At 31.6% G+C, this 8615-nt stretch overlaps 1 long non-coding RNA gene across 1 annotated transcript; it reads right to left on the minus strand.

Moving 5' to 3' along the window:
* Positions 1 to 1093: 1093 nt before the first annotated feature.
* On the minus strand, positions 1094 to 4093 carry LOC109788496 (uncharacterized). The gene is made up of 4 exons (XR_002238747.3): positions 3890 to 4093; positions 1769 to 2049; positions 1330 to 1698; positions 1094 to 1109 (listed from the first exon to the last, which is right to left on the minus strand). It is a non-coding gene; the product is annotated as an uncharacterized LOC109788496 (long non-coding RNA).
* Positions 4094 to 8615: the final 4522 nt, after the last annotated feature.

Consider the following 8615-nt stretch of genomic DNA (forward strand, 5'->3'; position numbering starts at 1 on the left):
AGATCCTACTTTGAAAGAAATGAAGGTCCAACTGGTACATGATTTAGCACAAAATTTCTCTATAAAATAGAATAATAAGAGACTTTACTCACCGTCTTAGTTATATGAACTGAGTTTTACTTATCATTGATTAATTTATTATTTAAACAATCAAATATTTGTTTCAACATAAATATTATATTTGGATAATCACAAGTGCATTCCTTTTCACACGTGTCAAGTCTAAAGAATTTAAATTTAAAAATATGACTAATAATCCTAATGCATATACAGTAAATAATAACATATCACAATATGCTGCTACACAAGGCAAGATGTAGTGCACTAGGAGCCTTTAGAGATAATTTTACTCATGAAACCAATTGAAACGAGAATGAATAGCTTAAGATGGTATGATGCATTTTCGATTCTTTTGATCAAATTATAATTTCTCTCAAGAAGAAGCATTTAGCATGCTGAACCATGACTGTTACGTTTCTTTTTAATAATTGCATCATGTTTCTTGAATCAGCTAACTAATTAACCACTTCCTTAAGCAAATATTCTCGTGATTAAACCAAAGAAAACCTGAATAGGATTTGAGACTACGTCTCTTTCCATGTGAGCACAATTGAGAAGGAAAAATTACCTTTCCATACTCAATGTTGATGAGGAAGAAAGAATATGGGATACAGAAATATATATAAAGGTTTGTGGAATGTGGTGGTTTGGAGAAAGAGTGCAGAGTGAATATTACTACTTTTAATTTGACGGTTAAGCAACTAACAGTTGCAGTATAAACGTGGGAATATACATGCTAGATTTCTAATGCGTTTATACGCTTCTGTCTAATCAAGAGCCACTTTAAATTGTTCTGAGTCTGGTAGTCTTAATTAATATCCTATAGCAAGGTACTTGAATGAAAATGCTTCCAAAACAATCAAGAGATATAACCAACTATCTGCCTGCATCCAATTATTAGTGACCAGTAGGTGTTATTAATTGTTATTACTTCTTATATTTGTTCAAGAATATTCGGTTACTCTGAACCGCTGTTTACTTCATAGCTAAACACATCAGTCTTTGTTGTCATAATGCCTTTATTGACATATTCTGGAGACTTATAATCACTGAAATAATCAGCAAAGAAATAATTTTACTGTATAACTAAATGAAAGTGGGGAAATTGTGCTGATTTGTACCTACTATATTCCAACAATTCTTTTAATCTTCACTTCTACTACTTCCGAAACTAATATTACTGCCATGCCAAAATAACTACTTTTTGGGTTCATTTCATAATCAAATATGTTGAAAAGTGATGGAGATAAATCAACCCATGAGTTATACCTTGAATGATGTCGAATCTTTTCTCTCAGACTATTGCTTCGCTTCCTTTAGACTTTGTTTCAGAGTAAGCATGAATTACCAAGCCTCGGAAGAAACAAAGGATAAACCAAGTTAAAAAATAAACAATTACGAGATTATCTTGCTCATGAAGGTTACATACCAAAGAGATGAAAGTCTAAACTATTGTTGGGCATTTACTCATAGACTAATATATTTTCTTCATTTTGTATGCAGAGCCCCAAAAGCCTTACAAGATTAGTATGCTGAAGTTTTGCTACAAGTTCGGCCTCATTTTTGAACTCCACCAACTCTTGCCCCGATCTACTAGAAAGTCTCTTTATTGCTATTTCTTCCATCAGGAAGTTCCCCCTGAAATTGTACTCTCATTAGCTTTCACCATATCTTAAATCTTCTCAATTTATGTCTGCATAAACTTTACCTTATAAACTGGTCCAAAGCCATCCAGTCCTAACTTGTTTGCATATGAAATGTTGTTTGGTGCACAGCAGTAATGATTGTAAAGTTTAATATCTGCATTACATAATTGGCCTTGGCACCTTTCCTTCGTCTTTTTTGTTTTGTGATATACGGTGCAAGGTACAGTACTGGCTCCAGTTTCCAGTAGTAGCTCCTTCTGCTTCTTTTTTTCTGCCAGCTAGTTGTCTCAGACAAAAAGACGATATTTGAAACAAATCTTCAACAAGTTTTATCCAGATGATGCTGTAAAAGTAGCAGAATATAAGTATAAAAATAATTACTCCTATCACATTGAGCCATATCCATCATCTGCTTTCTACATTCAAGGTAACAATGCTGAAATGAAAAGGAAGAAAAAAAGTGTGCAGAGGTTTAAAAAGAGTAAATCACCATTTCCACTCCTTAAGTTTTTTTTTTCTTTTTTTCTTTTTACTAATATCACATTATTGCCTCACCAAAGGTCCCTCAATGATTCTTCGTCAGTTTCATCCTCACAAGTCACTCAAATGCACACTTGGCATTTTAAAATTTCACTATGCACCCATATCAGTTGCCCTCTTGTCACACTCTCAAGTCTCACACACATCGAAGCTAGCCTTTATATTTGCAAAATTTCCCAAATTTCTCCCCATTCCTGCTCCTGAAATTAGCACGCCACTCTCGTCATTGTACATAAACATGTTAACAATAGAGGTTCATACGCATATGGGTTGTGGTGTTGACGCTTGACAGAAACAGAAAATGCCCACATGCATAATTTTCTTGCAACAGCTTGGTTTTGAACTACTTCTTGTTTGGTTTCCTTTAAGTACAAGCCAATTCATTGAGTGTAATGTTATTTTCACTTAAATTTTTCGCATCAGTTTTTACAAGGAAAAAGATAGCAAAAGAGAGAAAAGTGCGGGGAAAGAAGGATGATGTGATACAGATAAAGAGAAAAAAGATGATGTGAAAAAGTATAGTGAAATTCTGTATAAAATAAAAACATTATTCAATCAGTCATTATTATTTAAAAATCACTGTTTTATTCTAGAGTGTCATTGTCTGATTTTTCTAGTAATTAACTAATTAACTCTTCATGTAAAAGGGTTAGCTAGTTAGTTAGGACTCTGTTTTGGTCAGTTAAACCTGGTCTTTTTTTCCTTGATTTTGGTCTTTCAAATATTTGACGAGTTCTACTCTTCTTTGATATAGGAAGGCTATGCATATAGCCATCAATAATCCTAATACTTGTAGCGCATTAGGAGTCTTTTGAGATAATTTTACTCCATAAACCAATTGAAAGGAGAATGAATAGCTTAGGATGGTAAGAGGCATTTTCAGTTTTTTTTTTTATCTAATTAAATAACAATTTTAATATTTAATCTGAAAAATATTATTCTTTTAAAAATAAATGATAAGACTTTAAAAAAAAAATTAAAAAAAACAAGATCATTAGGGCCCAACTTCAAGTCACTATAGATTATAGCACCATATAATGTGACCGCACTTACTCCCAGTTAGAACATGTCACATATTAAAATTAAAAAAAAAAAGGTGTAATTATAGGTCATAACAACCCAAAATACAAAAAGTAAAAAAATAATAATAATTATATTATCACATGACGTCATTTAGTAGTTGCTACAACCAATAGCAATAACAACACTGATGAATAGACATATTATAGTTTTTGGCTGTAACAAGTTCAAGATGACTAAACACAACTCCACTAATTTAAAATAAAATTTGTTACCTATCACTTGAGTCACTATGATCGAAAATGATACTTAAATAATTTTAAAACAATCTAATTAATTTAAAAACTACTCTACAATAGTAAAAAAAAATAAAAAAAAAACCCTTGTATCTCAGTACAAGGCTTATTAATGTTCTATTGTGAAAATAGAATCTAACTCTTAGAATAAATGAGTTGATCTAGAAACTTGAGGAACTGAGTGAAAACTGATCGAGAAACATTGGTCTGTCTCTCTATAGGACAACTTATTAGTGTTGGAGTGAGAATAGAACCTTACTCTTAACTAAATTAGTTAATAAAGAAATTAAAAGGACTAAAACAGTTGAAGAAAAGAAAGAGATGAACCTGGGAGTGGAATAGGACCAGGCATAAAATGAGGATTAGTGGTGGTGATGGTTTGCGATGGTATCTCTTTCAACTTGAAGAGTATTTGAATGGCGCCTAAGGTGGTTGGAACTCGCGACCTGTAGCTGTAACCAACCAGCGCTCCACACTTTCTCCTTTCCCAACACCCAAACCCTACTACCACTCCCATTGGCGTCAAAACAAGGATGAGTTTTAATTTTAAAAAATTATAATGTAAATTAAAGGACAAATGTTTAAAATTAATGAATATATGTATAATTCATCTTAGTAATTCAAATTTAATAAATATACTATTTTATTATATAAAAAAATTTAACAAAATTATTTTAATTTGACAATATATAAATTAATAGGATATAAAATCGGAAAAAGGTAAATTTTAATATAAAAAATAACAGTCGTTAATCACGACTCACTATTTTCCACCAAAAAAAGTGGTGTGGCAAGATATTTGAGTCCCTTCTTTGCCACGCTTTAAATATAACATAAATATCTTATCAAACATTTTTTTTTACCGTGAAAAAAGAATTACAAATGTTTTATGACTTTTATCCATTTTATATACACTAATCTAATAACTTGTGCTCCCAAGGGCCGTTAAATTTATATTTTATAAAATAATAAATATTATGTTGTATATAAGATATTATAAAAGAAAAAAGTCTCATATTAGCTAGTATTACATTTTAACAATAATTTATATATCAAGTTATGATATAAATATATAAAGAAACTAACAAGAATGGAGAGGTTTGCACCCATATCATGATATTGCAAAAAAAAGCTAGTATTATGTCTTTAGGTCCGATTTGATTGGAGAATAATATATAAGTTTCCTTTAACACTTAAGGTTTATACGTTCATTTCTCTAAGAATTTTAGGGAGATAATAATAAAAGAAACTTTAAAGTTTTGATTTTTTTTATTTTTTTTTCTTTTAGCTTCTTGAGAGTTATAGAAGTTTTTTTTTATTGCTATTCGGAATGGTGATCTGGAGCTCAGCCGAGGATTCATCACCAGAGTTGTTGCTTCTTGGTAAAGCTCATTTTCTTCCTCAATTCACTTTGATCTCAATCAGTTGACGGATCCAAAAATTTTATATAATGGGGTAATATTTATTTATATATTTGTAGTATTAAAATTTTTTAAAGACATAAATATATATCATAATTATTTTTTACAAGTTTTTATATCTACGATTATAATTAAATATGAAAATAAATTAGGTCAGATTAGATTTTATTACAATTTAGTAGGTTTAAATCTAAGTTTATTTAAAAATATATATTTTAAGTATGACTTAATTATCTATTATAGAAATTTTTTAAATGTTTGGGTTGAACTACAATCCTAAAGGTCTACTTTATAATAATTTAATACTATTAAAATATAAAAATAAATATGTTAAATTTTATAAAAACCAAGTTTAATTTATTTATGATATAAATATATTTTTAATATCTAATATAATTTTAGATGATAATTTATTTTAAAATATATTTTATAATAACAATTTTAAATGAAAAATAAATCTTCTAATTTTTTTATTTTAATTTTTATAATTAACGTATATAATTTTATTATTTTGATTTTTTTAATCAACGTATACAATAAATAAAAAACACAAAAGGTAAACATGTATATTGTAAATTTTATTTTATCAAAAATTAATTTTTTTAATATATTACATTATATATATGAGTATTAATATATGTATATATATATATATTATAATTAAATTTTTTTTAAAATTGATTTGTTATTAAAGAGTATTCTTTATCACATATATATAAAAAAATTAATTTCTTTTAAAAGATTGATAGACATCAAATAAATAAACATTTTTTCTGAATTTATATTTTTTACATATATGATAATTTAAATATATATTTATTTTATTAGAATATAATTTTTATTTTTAAAAATATATTATTTTTTTAAAAAAAAAATTATATATGTGTCAAATAGTAGTGGGGCAAGTGCCCCCACTCTCCATAACATGGATTCGTCCCTTATCTCAAGGTAGGAAAACTAATTCATGGTTCGGTTGATTTTGTTGTTATATGTTGTGGTACTGCAGTTAATATGTGGTTGTGTGTATGATATGAATTTGAACATTGTTGAATTTTATTGGTCTTGAATACGTGGAAGTGAATTTGGTAAATTGATTTTGGAATGGTTACATGTTAGTTATGAGGCTAAATTTGAGTGGGATGAAATGTATATGTACATGTGTATAACTCACACTCACATTTGTTTTTATTGATTAAAACTTATTAAATAATATATTTTAATATGTCATGTCCTATTTAATTAATATCATTTATGATAATTTAGTTTGTATAAATTTTAACTTATAAAAATTATATGATAAAATACTTCGATTTTAAATATAAGAAAATAAATTATACTAACTAAAAAATTCGTGAACACCATCTAATTTTACTGATATTGTCTATTTTTTTAAGTTATTATTTCTTTGAATTTGATATTACGAATAAAAATAATTATTAAAATATAATCTTAATTGAATAAAAGAGTATTTCAGAGATTAGCAATTTAGTGTTAAATAATTTTGAAACTCACAAATAAAGTTTTTTAATAGGTTATATTCACAATCAAAAGAAATATGTTGGTTATACTATTGTTTTTATTATTATTAGTGAGTAAAAGGTACTCTATACTTTTTTTTCTTTAAATGTACATAGTGTATATATATATTGTACAGGTAGGGACGTTCGGTCATTCCTACATCGGCCACCGAATGGAAGAACCAGGTAGCCGAACGCCAATCGGCCACCTCAATCAGCCCATCATCACTTAACACTTAATCTAGGCTTAGGGGATAATTACTTGATTAAGGTATATTACCTAATACGGTAAATACGCCATAGGGCCCATAAGGCTCAAGACCCATAAATGTCAGTATAAATAGCTCAGGTCAAAAGGTAACGTCACTGTTCATTAATTACTCTCGATATTTGTGTTTGTCCTGACTTGAGCGTTGGAGTGCCTTTTGCAGGTACCAACCCCTCACTCACATCGGATCGGAGCAGTCGTTCGGCCCTCAATTTACGAGAAGATTACTGGTGTATCCTCTGGACAGGTACATTTGGCGCCCACCGTGGGGCCGAACGAAGTTGGTTGAAAGTTTGCTGAGAAGAACGATGCCAATAACTAGGAGAACAAACACACAAGATCGTCCTACTGAAGGGCATGTGGAGGTTGTGGATCAAACTGACCTCTCCGAAACAGTGCGATTGCTGAAACAAGAAATGGAGTTAATGAAACAACAAAGAGAGAAAGATGCAAGGGAGCTTTCGGCCTTGAGGGATGAGAATGAAGCATTGAAAAGTCAGGATACTTCATGGAAGCCTACTCATGTCACCAACACACAAACTCAAGGGTCGTATCAATCTCACACGATCCATACATCAGCTCCTCATGCTTCGGCAGTAGCCCCTGAGAAGTTCCCTTCGACTTTACCTACTGTGGGTCGTCCTGCAGATATGACCACTGTTGGATCACACCGACATCCGTTTACTCCCTCTATTATGCAACTCCCTTTAATGGATAATTGGAAGGCTATGCCTATTGACAAATATGATGGTACTACTGATCCTGATGAACATTTAGATGTTTTTCTGACACAGGTAACTCTAAGTACGACAGATGACGCTGTGTTGTGTCGGATTTTTCCCACGTCCCTCAAAGGCAGAGCTCTCAGTTGGTTCACTCGTCTCCACCCAACTCAATCGATTCCTTCAATACATTGTTATCACAGTTCACTATCCAATTCGCAACAAGTCGCCCTCATAGTCTAATGTCTTTATCTCTGGTTGGTCTTAGACAGGATAAAAAGGAGTCTCTTCGGGCGTTTATGGACCGGTTCAACAAGGCTGCTTTGGAAATCAAAGATCTCAACCCAGCTGTGGCACTACATCATCTTACAACAGCATTGAAGCCAGGCCCATTTGTCAACAGCATTTGTAAAAAGCCTCCTTCGGACATGAATGATCTACGTAGGAGGGCTGATAAATACATGCAGATGGAGGAGTTGGCAGAATTTAGAAATCAAGCCCGAGCCGAGCAGTCTGCTAAACCCGAGAGATCGGTAGAACAACCATACAGGGGGCGAGGCAAAGAAATATCCCTTCGGGAGCGGCCTATTCGGGGTCCGAAATACACTCAATACACTCCGCTTAATACCAATCGTGCGGCGGTACTCGAACAGGCCTTGGCTTCCGAAGTGTTAACAATTCCGAAGAGAGCGTCCACTCCACCACGCGCAGATATTAGCAAATCTTGTCGGTATCATCGCAATCGTGGACACTCAACTGATGAATGTGCGGCCCTTAAAGACAAGATTGAAGACTTGATTAAGCAAGGAAAATTGCATAATTTTGTGGACCGGCCAGGTTCGTCCCAGACTCGCTCATATCAACCCAGATATCAAGATCGGTGTTAAGTCTCAATTTTACCTCTTTTTGGATGAGACTTATTGAACAAATTCCACTCATCCTTTGAACCATTGCAATATAATTGTTCTCTTTTTGGTTCATTTTGTGTGCAGATATAACTAACCCAAATTCATCTAACAATACCTTAATCCACCTCATTTTTTGTGCAGGTATTGAGGAAGAGTGGAAAGTTGAAGACTCTTAGGATTGGAAATCTAAGAAGCTAAGGAGCAGAGAAGAGGTTCT

Source organism: Cajanus cajan, chromosome 10 (assembly GCF_000230855.2).
Source record: "Cajanus cajan strain Asha chromosome 10, NIPB_CcT2T_4, whole genome shotgun sequence".
Lineage (NCBI taxonomy): Eukaryota > Viridiplantae > Streptophyta > Magnoliopsida > Fabales > Fabaceae > Cajanus > Cajanus cajan.